Raw genomic sequence first — 12,295 nt, forward strand, 5'->3', positions numbered from 1 at the left:
TATAACTCCCAACCTTCTAGATGTCTGATGCTAAGTTTGTGTTCCCCAAAATCAAAGACTGAAGTCTAAGGAACAATAGAGGTTAAGAGTAGGAAATATTTATTTCCTATAGGGGGAGAGATACAGCTCTTGAGAGGCAGGAGGGGCCTCCAATGGGCCGTTAAGGACCCCACTTCTCAGGGGAAGTTTTATAGAGCACAACCACATAGGTACAACATGAGTTACAGCTATGATCAACCAATAAGATTATAAGTATGGCCCTTGGGTAATATTGATCCAATGGGGAATCAAGCCACATAGCACGTGTACAAAGAAAGAACAAAGAACTTCTTGGGAAGGGATGAATCCAAGGGTCTTGGTCATCCAATGAGCTGACTGAGGTCTATCTAGACTTCATTAGACCAGGTGCTACCACTTCTCTCAGGCCTGGTCATTCCCTCTTCATCTTGAGGCCTGGCCTCCGCTCACAGCTGTGATGAGCTTTCATCCTTGCCCTGGCTCCCTCGAGGGCCCAGCCCTATCTGGCTGCCTATAATATTTCTAGCTAACTCAGGTGTCTGTAACACCTATAAGAAGAGATGATGAGGACACACAGAGAAACACCAGGATGCATGAACAGAGGAAGAACCACATAAGAAAACAGCAGGAACACAGCCATCTGCAAGCTAGGGAGACCTCAGAAGAAACCAGCCTGACCAAGAAATGGCCCTTAGACATCCAGCCTCAAGAACTGTGAGAAAATGAATTCCTAATGTTCAAGCCACCCAGTCTGCGGGCTTGGCTGTGGCAGCCTGACCGGATCAGTCTTGGGCAGATCCTCCACGCCCCCAGCAAACATTTCCGATGCTGCTAGGTCTCAAGCACAGAGCTTGACACAGAGGCTCTACGTACAAGTGGATAAAACTTGGGAGGTATCTGTTAAGACCCAGCTAGAGCCCCTCAGGGCCTGAGCCAGGCTGCACCACTGTCTTCTTCCATCCCCTTTCCTCCCCTGTGTAAATATGAAGCATCCCCATGGGCTCATGGGTTGACCCCCAGTGCAGCAGTGTTCAGAAGTGCTCAGCATTCTAAGGCTTACAGGAGTGGGTGGAGCCTGAGGTGCTCATCTCACGGGTGAGCACAGCGCCGAGTCCACAGGAACGCTTCCCTGAATGGCACGGCAGAGCTGCGGCCCCACGGAAGATGAAGACAGTTGTTCCTGCTCCTTCTCCCTCCTCCTCCCGCTCACGAGGAGGTGAGTGTGCCCTGCTCCACCATCTGCTTCCTACTGTGAGGATTTTACCTCCTCATAGGCTCAGAAGTAAAGGAGCCAAGTGACCATGGAAGGAAACCTCTGAAGTCTTAAGCCAAAATAAATCCTCTGTCCTTGTTTTTCTTTTAACTCATACAGTAGCTGAGCGTGGTGGTGCACAGCTGCAGTCCCAGCACTCGGGAGGCTGAGGCAGGAGGATCGTTGCGAGTTTGAGACCAGCCTGAGCTATAAAGTGAGCTCAACTGCATAGCAAAACCCTGTCTCAAAAAGACAAAAAAAACAAAAAAACAAAACAAAACAAAAAAACATCATACAGTAACACCTTTTGTCTTAAAAGAAAAACAACATGTATGGCATAGGTTCACCACCACCGATTTAGTGGAATAAAAGTCCCTTGCTAGCCAATAAAAGTTTGCTGATCCTCTGGGAAGCCCCAATCATTTTGTATGCTGAGCAACCACCAGTGGTCTCTAATCTATGACTAAGAGGATGCCAGGCTATTAAGATAGGACAGATGGGCTGGAGGCCATATGTGTTATGTTTTGGAAAAAAAAAAAAAAAATGATAGGCCCAGCATAGTGGTGCATGCCTGTAATCCCGCACTTGGGAGGCTGAGAAAGGAGGATCACGGAGAGTTCAAGTCCAGCCTGGACTACATAGCAAGACCCTGTCTCAAAAAATCAGAAAGAAAGAGAGAGAGAGAGAGAGAGAGAGAGAGAGAGAGAGAGAGAGAGAGAGAGAGAGAGAGGGAGAGAGAGAGAAAGAAAGAGAGAGAGAGGAAAGAAAGAAAGAAAGAAAGAAAGAAAGAAAGAAAGAAAGAAAGAAAGAAAGAAAGAAAAAGAAAGGATATAATCAATCCTGGAAAAAAAATCACCCTGCCAAGCTGGGTGGCACATGCCTATAATCCCAGCACTTGGGAGGCTCAGGCAGGAGGATCACCACAAATCTGAGGCCAGCTTGGGCTACACAGTAAACTCAAGTTCAGCCTGAACTGCATAGTGAGACCCTGCCTCAAAATTAAAAAAAAAAAAAATCATCCTAACATTTTACATGTCTCTAAACAAAAATGCAAAGCTCTGCATCTTTAAAAAAATAAAAACTCCTCTATATGGAAAATATCCCTCAACACCGTGCCTGCCACACACAAAGTATCCATGCATATATTGCCTTAAAAGTTAAAATGCTACCAATGCCTAAATCGCAGAAATTTTTTCTGGGTTTGCTTTTGCTGATTCTGAACAGTGCATGGTGGTGCAGGCACGGTGGTGCATGGTAGTGCAGGACTGTAATCACAGCATTCTGGATGGCTGAGGCAGAAAGATCACAAGGAAGAGCCCAACCTGGGGGTTTAGTGACTTAGTGAGACCTTAGTAGCTATGTGAAGAATGAAGTCTGAGGAGGTAGTTCAGTGTGAAGATTCAGGGTTCAATGCTCAGAATTGCAAAAGTAATTAACTAGTAGATGGTAGCTAGATAGATAGACAGATAGATAGATAGACAGACAGACAGACAGATAGATAGATACATAGATACATAGATAATAATAATGATGATAGATAAAACACATATATAGTAGTTAGATCAATCAAAATAATCAAAATAAATAGCTGCATATTTATTTCACTATGAAGACAAAGATGCCATAGGGTCTTCTTACGGTGTTCTTACGGTGCTCAAGTTTTGGACCACAAGACATGACTTCACTGCCTTGGCAACAGGTCCAAAGAGAACTTCGAACCCTTGCTAACAGGTATCGTGGTCTAGTGACAGCTGCCTCTTGAGCTCAGTTGGCCAGAGGAGGTCAAAAGCAGACATGCTGAGCTGCTTCCCCAACCCACGAGGCTGCGGCCTCGGGACCCCAGGCAGGGAAGGCACCTTTGAATGACTAAAACGGTGGTTGACTCCATCCAGATCCTCAGGTGATGCTTCAGGAGCTGCCCTCTGTCACAGACAACCCAGGGCAGCTCTCACCAGTAATGGACACCAGGTGCTCGGAGATCCAGGAGCCCTGAATAGGTCTTCCCAGGCCCAGCTCCCAGAGGTGGAAAGACCCTGAGGAACCCAGGAGGTCTCCAAAGGCCCAGCTATTGAGTACTCAGAACCACAGGAGCCCAGGGCAGATCTCAGGCCCAGCATCCAGTCACTGAGAAAAACAGAGGCACCCATGGGAAGTCTCCCCAGGCCACGCTACTAAGGGAAGAAAGACATCAAGAGGCCCAGGCCAAGGCTAGCCAGGCCCGGCCCTCAGGTACTCAGAGACTAAGTAGCTCTGGGCAGGTCTCCCCAGGCCTGGCCACCAGCAGCCCAGCGACCCCAAGAGGCCAGAGGAGGTTTTCCCAGAGGTGGTCATACCAGGCCTGCTCTTGAGGTACCCACGAACACCAAGGAGCCCAGGGGAGGTCTTCCCATGAGAGGTTTTTTGAGGCCTGGCCTTGTACCCACAAAAACCAAGAAATCCAGGAGAAGTCTTCCCAGAGGAAGTCTTCCTGGACCCTCGGCCCTAAGGCACCCACAGACACCAAGTAGCCCTGGGGAGGTCTTCCCAGGGGAGGTCTTCCTGGGCCTGGTAATGAAGTATCCACAAAAAACAAGGAGCCCAGAGGAAGTCTGCCTGGAAAGGTCTTTCCAATCTGAGGTTTGAGGCACCCACACAAACCAAAAGGGACCCAGGGGAAATCACTCCAGGGAGGTTTCTCAGAGTCACTAAAAAGCCCAGGGAAGATCTTCCCAGGCCTGGCTAGGAGGTGCCCAGAGCCACCAAGGAGCGCTAGAGAGGTCTTAAGGCCTGCTACCGGACAACCAAAGGCACAGAGGAGTGCAGGGGCATCCTCCAATGCCTGGCCCCTGTGTGAGGATGACAGCAAGGAGCCCAGGTTAGGTCTTTGCTGGTCTGGCCATCAGGCATCCAAAGATACCAAAGCCTCCCTCCCCGCCCACCACCAAGTGACCAAACACAGCATGAAGCCCCTGGGTGGAGTCCCAAGGCTGGCTAGGAGGTGCCCAAAGGTGCCAAGGAGCACAGTGGAGGTCTTTCTAAAGTACTGTCCCACCAGGTGCCTAGAGACACTGGGAAGCCCGGCATGTGTCCACCCTGGCCCAGCCACCAAGAGGCACATATGGGAAGTCTCCCCAGGCCATGCTACTAAGGGAAGAAAGACAGCAAGGGGCCCAGGGCAAGGCTAGCCAGGCCCAGCCATCAGGTACTCAGAGACAATGGGTAATGGGGCCATGAAGGACAGTGCTCCTGGGCAGGAGCCGGCACTAGGATGTTGTGAGCCCAGTGTCACATTCACCCTGGAGAGAGCTGGCAGGTAGGGAAGTCCAGTGTCCAGCCCAGTGTTAATCCACAGCCCCCAGAGTCATCTCCTATCCTATCAGAGGACAATATGACACTGTGGTCTGGGAAGCAAAAGGGTACCTGGGGCATAAACAGCTTTCTGCACACTGTCCATACGGAGAGGCACATAGGACACTGAGCAGGAGCTGCTCACCGGAGCTGCTCACCATTTGCCTGTGCAAGATACCATAGCTCCAAAATACCAACAGAGGCCAGCTCTGTCAGCAGGCAGGGAAGTGAATACAAGGGACTCCTGCTGGGGTTCAGCTAGAACCCCCAAGGCCCCAGTGACCGAGACACCACCCTCGACACCTCATTCCTGGGCTAAGTGGACAGCAGGACCATGGTCCTGCTCCCAAAGGAATCCAGACTTTGTGTCCTTCTTACCGCATCCTCTCTGCCGATCCCCCAACTTGGCCAGATGCAAGGTCACTGTCCAGCTTTTGGTGGGAACATCAGAGAAGGGACATTGACATCGTTACCTCCCTTGTGATGATTTTCATGTTTCCATTTCACATCCTTTTAACTCTTGCACCCAACTGTCCATGTAGTATTAGCCTAACTGTCCTTCAGTCTTTCCCCAGCTCTGACATATCATCAGATTACCAGAGCTGTGTTCACTGAAAATTTCAGGGCCTCTTGTCATTCTGTGCATTTCTCTGTCATCTGCTGTGTTTTCACAGACCAATATCTTGGGTCCTACAGGGGAGAAGTCGGGACCTCTTGGGGCTGCACTACATTCCAGAAGGGAGGTGGGACCACAGCCTCTCAGCCTTTCATGCTGAGACCTGGACTTGACTTGCTGCTGGGAACTTTGAAAGGCACCCAGGGAACATCCTGTGTGTCCTCATGTGCACACTCTCCACCCAGAACAAGGCTCTGTTTCACCTCTCTACAGTGCAATGTTGTCTCAGGACACTTGGGTTGACACTCTTAATGTAGGGAATTACGGTACCACCCTTACATGACAAACAAAATGGCCTGAAAATGCTAATTTTTCTAAGTATTCCCTTCAGAAATTTAACTGAGACAATCACTTTTCTGCTATGGTTCTTCTGTCCCCTCAAGCACAAAACACTAAGGACTCCATCCCCACTTAGTTTTAGTTTTGTCTAAACTTTACTCTGTAACATCCTTGGCAACTCAAATCTCCCCTCTGTTGGGCCACAGACTGGAAATCACGCGGCAGGGAGCCACGCCAGAGTCTGGTGAATGCAGCTGGCATAAGCAAGCAGTCAGGATCCACTCCCTTGTGCAGCCCCTACTGCCAGCTTTCCTGGGCAGCCAACCTTTCTGTGGCCCCTCTGTCCTGAGTACTGCCAAGGCCTACAGCTCCACGTGACAGGCCCTGATGGTGGGAAGGCAACTTGTGTCACCTGCAGCACAGTGTGACATTCCAGCGGCACTGACCTAGGCACTGACCACAGGCCACCTCCCGCTCCCATGTCCCTGTACCTCTCTCAGCCTGTTTGCCACCTCTGCACATGTAGTGCTTGCAGGCCCAACCCATAGACTCCCTGCAGGAGGAAATAGGGTTTCCAAGGAAGTGCTGGCCCTGGCATTGGCCCTGTGGGAGACCTGCAGCTTATTCTCACTAATGATTTTCCTTCCCCACGGGGAAGCTTTGTTTCACCCCTCACTGACCCCTGCCCTTCGGGGAGGGGTTCTCTTTATAGTAAAGGTAATTGAAGAGTCACTCTATGGGTTTCAGGGTATATTAAAAGCAAGAGTCTGTAGGGGCTGGCAGAAGACCCCAGGCCCACTCACATATCATGGAAGAGCTGGTGGGTGCCATTCTTGGGGTGTCAAGGAGCTGGTGGGTGCCACTCTTTCAAGACTATACGCAAAACCACGCTACGTGCAGACACTCACCTCTGGCACTGACCAGCCACAACTGCTGCCCTGTTGGGCTTCTATGGTAGTTTGGTGCTGCACAGTCATCCGAAAAGATAGCTTCCAGAGTACAGCAGATGTGACAGTCTCCTGATCTCCCTAGATATAGATGTACAGCACAGAGAAGAGGAACCCAGAGGACACCTGGGGAACTGCGCAAAGAAATGAGCAAAAAACTGAAGGAAGTGCAGACAGGACACACTCCTGTTCTCCTCTAACTCTCAGATGTTTATGGAGCACATGCCAGAGTAGACCACCCTTTCTTCATGGAGGTGACATTCCAGCGGCACTGACCTAGGCACTGACCACAGGCAGACAGTGGTGTGTCAGGACCCCAAGCCCTCTGAGCTACAGAGCAAGGGTGAGAAGGACTGGGTTACGTGCCTGGGGGGCCTGTGGGAGGGTATGGGGCTGAGCACATAGAGACAGCTTCCAGGTGCTGTGGCCACCGAGGGACACTGAGACACTCAGCAGTCAGTGGGTGGATGCAGTCCGGGAAGACTTCCGGGGATGGGCTGGTGGACAGAGGTGTCTCACAGAAGGAACATAGACAGTTGGTGATCTTTTCTAGCTGCAGGGCTAGCTGTGACCTAAGTTGATGTCTCATGTGCAGAGCTTGTGCAAGCTCCACCTCATGAGCTCTGCTTACCTACCACGTGCAAGGCCCTGGTTTGATCCTCAGCAGTACAAAAAAATAAAAGCCCAGAACCACCATAACACTCATTGCGCTTCCAGATATAGAGCCAAAGGAACAGGAATCAGAATCACAAAATACATGCTCACCAAGACATGGGGTCAACTTAAAGTTTCATTAATAGATGAGCAGGTAAAGAAAATGTGAGCAATATATGAAATATTTAGCCTTAAAAAGAAGGAAATCCCCCACACAGCCATCTCTGCACCAAAGAAAGCCTCCTTCATGGAGCTCAGTATCAAAGCCAAGATGCCCATTGTGGGCCTGGGCAACTGTTATGTCTCCCCCAGGCAATCAGAGAAGACCTAAAGGTGTAAGATAGTGCCACACTGACTGTGGATACACTTATCAGAATGAGGTCGAGGAAGCCATCCAAGAGAAGATCTAAGAAAAGGTTGTGAAGTTGGAGGGGCTTTTCATGGTTAGCAAGTTGTGGACCATATTTTTGAGAGAAGCCTGCTGAAGGAGGCCTGTCAGAAGACCTTCAAGGACCTAAACTAGACTACCTGGATCTAGTTTTTTCTTTTTACCCCTTCCCTTCTACCCCGTTTTTTGCCATCATAAGATTCATTTATTTATAAGTCCTTATAAAATTATCATACACATACAGATTAATGGTCAGGCTAATAGGCCAAAAAACATATAAAACACATAGGGCAATTACAATAAATCAAGGTATACCCTCAAATACATTGTCTAAGCTAGATTACAATAACTCTTTCCTCTCTTTTTCCCACTTTTTAAAAAATTTTGTACTTTATATGTTGAGTTTTCATATGAGAGCAACCATATAATATTTAAGCTTGTATGTCTTGATTTACTTCACTTAACATTATGGCCCCTGTTTTCCTAAAAATGACTCAAGCTTATCATTCTTTATGGCACAGTAGTACTCCACTGTGCATAATTACTACTTTTTTTATTGATTAATCTGTTGGTGGAGATATAGGCTGCTTCTAAGATTTAGCTATTATGAACTATCCTGTTATAAACATGGGTATGCATACATCACTGTGGTATGATGTCTTTAACTCTTTTGAGAAGATACCTAGGGGGGGAAATAGCTGGGTCAGGAGCTAGATATCTATCTTATTCACTTCCCACAGGGATGGCAGGCTGGGAAGGACTCCATCCCCAGAGACAACAAAGGCAATATCCTCCCCAATAAAGTAACATCTTGGATGCCTGGGAGATCATGGAGGAGCTGGTGGACAAGGAGTTGGTGAAAGCCCTTAGCATTGCCAATTCCACCCACTTTGAAATCAAAAAGCTCTTGAACAATTGTGGCCTAAAATACAAAGCCAGTAACTGAGCAGGTCCAATGTCACCTATGCCTCACCCAAGAGAAACTGAACCAGTACTGCTACTCCAAGGGCATCATTATCATCACCTACAGCCCGCTGGTCTCTCCAAACAAACCTTGGGCCAAGCTGTAAAACATATTCCTCATCCTTTTTGCCTGAGCCCCAAATCTAGTGTGCCCAAAAAGGGTAAGGACTGCTTCCTTTAGGTCCCCTCTTCCACAGGGGCTGTTTTCTTCTTACCTCCATCCAGTCTGAGGATGCCCACACTGCACCTGGACCAAGACTCAGTGCTCTCCTCCCTCCTTTCTCTCCCATTTCCTCCATCCCATCTGCTCTGACATTTCTTCTATCCATCTTTGCCTCTTATTGCCATGGTCCTACTTCACACATTCTTTACTGTGACATCTCTGAGGATGAGAAAATTTAGGCTCTCTTACAACTTGTGATGCCTTACCTGTTATAGTTTAGATCTAAAACTGCTCTCAAAGCCTCCTATGTTTGGAAGGTGACTAGATTGTGGGGGTGTACAGCTGACTTAATGTCAGGAGGTGGGGTCTGGTCAGAAGAGGAGGGTCACGGTGGGCATGACCTAGAAGAGTTTATCTCCTCCCCGGCTCCTTTTTTCTGTCTGCTTCCTGAACACCCCGAGGTGAGCCACTTTCTTTCTCCAAATCCTTCTACCAGGTCATCCTACCTCTGAACCCACCAACTACAGACTGAAATGTGAGCAAAAATAAATCTCCCCTCCTTTAACATAGTGGTGTCAGGTTTTTTGTCCCATAGACAAAGGAAATGATGAGAACAATCACCACTGGGGTGATGGCTTCCAAGCTGTGAGACTGTGAGATGTGTGAGATTTGTCAGATTTTGTAATTTAAATATGTGTAGTTCATTGTACATCAGTTATACCTCAATAAAAGTACTTAGAAAAGAAGCACTCACTGAGCCATCCACCAAGCATAGCTCATCACACTTGTGAAGATTTCTGTATACTGAAGTATAGCATGGACAAACTCAAAAGTAGTCTGAGATAAATTTGATTTTACAAAAACAGAGCAGAAATTAAAAATAAACACCCCGAGAAAGATAAAGGAGCACCCTATCTCCTGGACCAGGGCTAAGTCATTTCCAACACTTTTGCTTTCAAAGAGCACCGTTAAGCTCCAGAGGGCCCCTCTGTACCTCCCCAACATGGGATTATTTTCTCTCTCTGCCTCCCTACAGCTACTCACATGTTCACACACCAGACCCACAAGTGAGGTTTAAGGGGTAACTGAGAAAAAAAAAAAAATGGGCCTAGAAGGTGACAAGGGAAAAGGAAAAAGAGGCTGGAGGCAGCTCCTTCTCAGACACAAGGGTCCAGTAATACCCAGTGAAAGCACTCTGCTTCTGCAATCACAGAGATTTAGTTGTGACCAGCCCTGAGAATGTGCTGAGCCCCACACCCTGCACCACCCCCAGCCATTGACTGCAAGGAGGGCATTTTCTCAGAGCTCCTTACAAGGCATGGGCGGGTGGGAGACTGCAGAGGTCCTGCCACTCCACTGAAAACAGAAGGCACAGCCCCACTCAAATGGCCTGGTGCAGGGCCTAGAATTTTCCTCTCTGGGACTGGATGAGTGCCAAGAAAAAAGACACCATGCTGTGGATGGAGCTGAGAGAAAACCTAAACAGCCTCCTAGCTTCCTTGCTTTTAGCTGACTTTCAAAAAAAAAAAAAAAAAATCACTACTTGTAGAAGTCGGCACCTGAGCAGAAGATTATGTCTCCCACTAGCTCTGCTGTAAATGACACTGTGCAGGTTGTGAGGAGGACAGTAGTATCAGCTGCCTTTCAGCAACTTGAGGCCACCTTTGTGAAAAACCACCCACTCTACTTGGGCCACATCAGTGGGTGACTTTTGACATTAGAAGGCTGAAAATGCCACACTTGGATCATCATGGCCATTTCTGAACCCGTGTCCCATGTAGAGCATGAAGACTGACTAAGCACACACTGATCAGTGAATGCTTCTCCTCCAATTATCTTTCACTTGCTTCTTTAGCCCACAGATAACCCTAAATCAGTGGTGGCGAACCTATGGCACGTGTGTTATTTGTTTTTCTTTTTAAGACAAAAACAGTTAATGTATGAGTTTAGTCCCTTTCTTCAGAGTTCACACTCAATTTCACTGGGGACGCAAACCATAAGGCTGCCACTCCTACCATCCATGCCACTAAGAGTGACAGAGATTCAAGCTGATAAGACGTGAGTAGCAGGAACATGGAATTTGGGGAGCTGCCATCCCTGTGCAGCCCTTTGTCCTTCCTTCTTTTCTCCTGGAACCCTCTGGAATGCAGCATCTGCGGCCATGGACAGCCCGGAGGGTGAAAGCCAAAGGCAGAGTGGCTGGGGCAGAGGCAGACGGGGGACAGACATGGAGATGACCAGGGTCAGCGCAAATGCCCACGCCAGAGTTCTGTCACAGGAGCAAGAACACGTTTCCTCACCTTGCGCCGGTTGTACTGGGTGTTCTGCTGGGCAGGAGAATTAAATCCCAACAGAAGCGCTAGCTTTGCCTTGAATCACTGTGTGCACCTGGCCTGGACACTTCCCTCCTCAAGGGCACACACAGTCCTGTCTGCTCAAGGGGCAGGGCTGAGAGGAACACAGACAAGTCTCACCTGATCACACCGAAGTCCACTGGTAACAGTGCCAGTGTCTAATTCTGAGGAAACACTCCTCCCCTGCCAAGTCCATTTCTGGCTTTAGGGAAAAGCAACTCTGAGGACGAGATGCTCATAGGATGAGGGGTGCCCTGTACAGGAGCCATGCAGCAGTGTTCCTGTCATTATGACACCCACAGGCCGGGTGTGCCTGGCTGTGACACAAACCCGTCTATACTAAGCAGGTATGGTGGAAAGAAAACCATATGACCCTGGAGGACCTCCCTGCACACCTCGCCCCCTCGGTGGGGAGGGTATTCTGCAGCATCCACTAATGCCACAGGTAGGAACCAGGTGTCACCCTGAGAAGTGACAAGGGAAAAAGAAATCTAGAGGCAGCTCCTTCAAGGGACAGAAGCACCCAGTTTCCAACAGGCCATGAGAAGCAGGGAAGCAGGAGATGCTAGGATTTCATGCGTGGGGAATCTTTAAGGGGTCCAGGGGTCAGCCTGTTCTGGGTCATTCCCAAGGCAGCCTGGAGAGGGCAGGGCCTGTGGTCCTATGTTCACCAACCTGCCCACCTTCGACTAGGCCCACGGCTCCCTAGGGTAGAGGGGACACAGCAGAGAAAGCCTACATCCCCTGTGTATCGTGGCACTTTTTATTTTTTATTTTAGCTAGAGTCACTAAGTCACTAAATTGCTCACGCTGGGCTTGAACTTTGATCCTCCCACCTCAACCTCCCAGGGTGCTGGAATTACAAGCCTGTCACCTTGCCTAGTTGAAACATCTTTCTTCTTTTTCTTTCTTCTTTCTTTCTTTCTTTCTTTCTTTCTTTCTTTCTTTCTCTCTTTCTCTCTTTCTCTCTTTCTTTCTTTCTTTTTCTTTTTTCTTCTTCCTTCCATCCTTCCTTCCTTGTTTTCTCTTTTTTCTTTCCCTTCCTTCCTTCCATCCTTCCTTGCTTTATTCCCCTTTCTCTTTCTTTCCTTTCTCTTCTCCTTCTCCTTCTCCTTCTCCTCCTTCTTCTTCTCCTTCTCCTCCTTCTCCTTCTCCTCCTTCTTCTTCTCCTTCTCCTCCTTCTCCTTCTCCTTCTCCTCCTTCTCCTTCTTTTCTTCTTCTTCTTCTTCTTCTTCTTCTTCTTCTTCTTCTTCTTCTTCTTCTTCTTCTTCTTC

The 12,295-nt window shown here is 48.5% G+C and overlaps 1 pseudogene; it reads left to right on the top strand.

Moving 5' to 3' along the window:
- Nucleotides 1-1,151: 1,151 nt before the first annotated feature.
- Nucleotides 1,152-8,611, top strand: LOC102003747 (annotated as a pseudogene).
- The last annotated feature ends 3,684 nt before the right edge of the window (nt 8,612-12,295 follow it).

Source organism: Chinchilla lanigera, unplaced genomic scaffold, assembly GCF_000276665.1.
Source record: "Chinchilla lanigera isolate Chin_1 unplaced genomic scaffold, ChiLan1.0 scaffold00066, whole genome shotgun sequence".
Classification (NCBI taxonomy): Eukaryota; Metazoa; Chordata; class Mammalia; order Rodentia; family Chinchillidae; genus Chinchilla; species Chinchilla lanigera.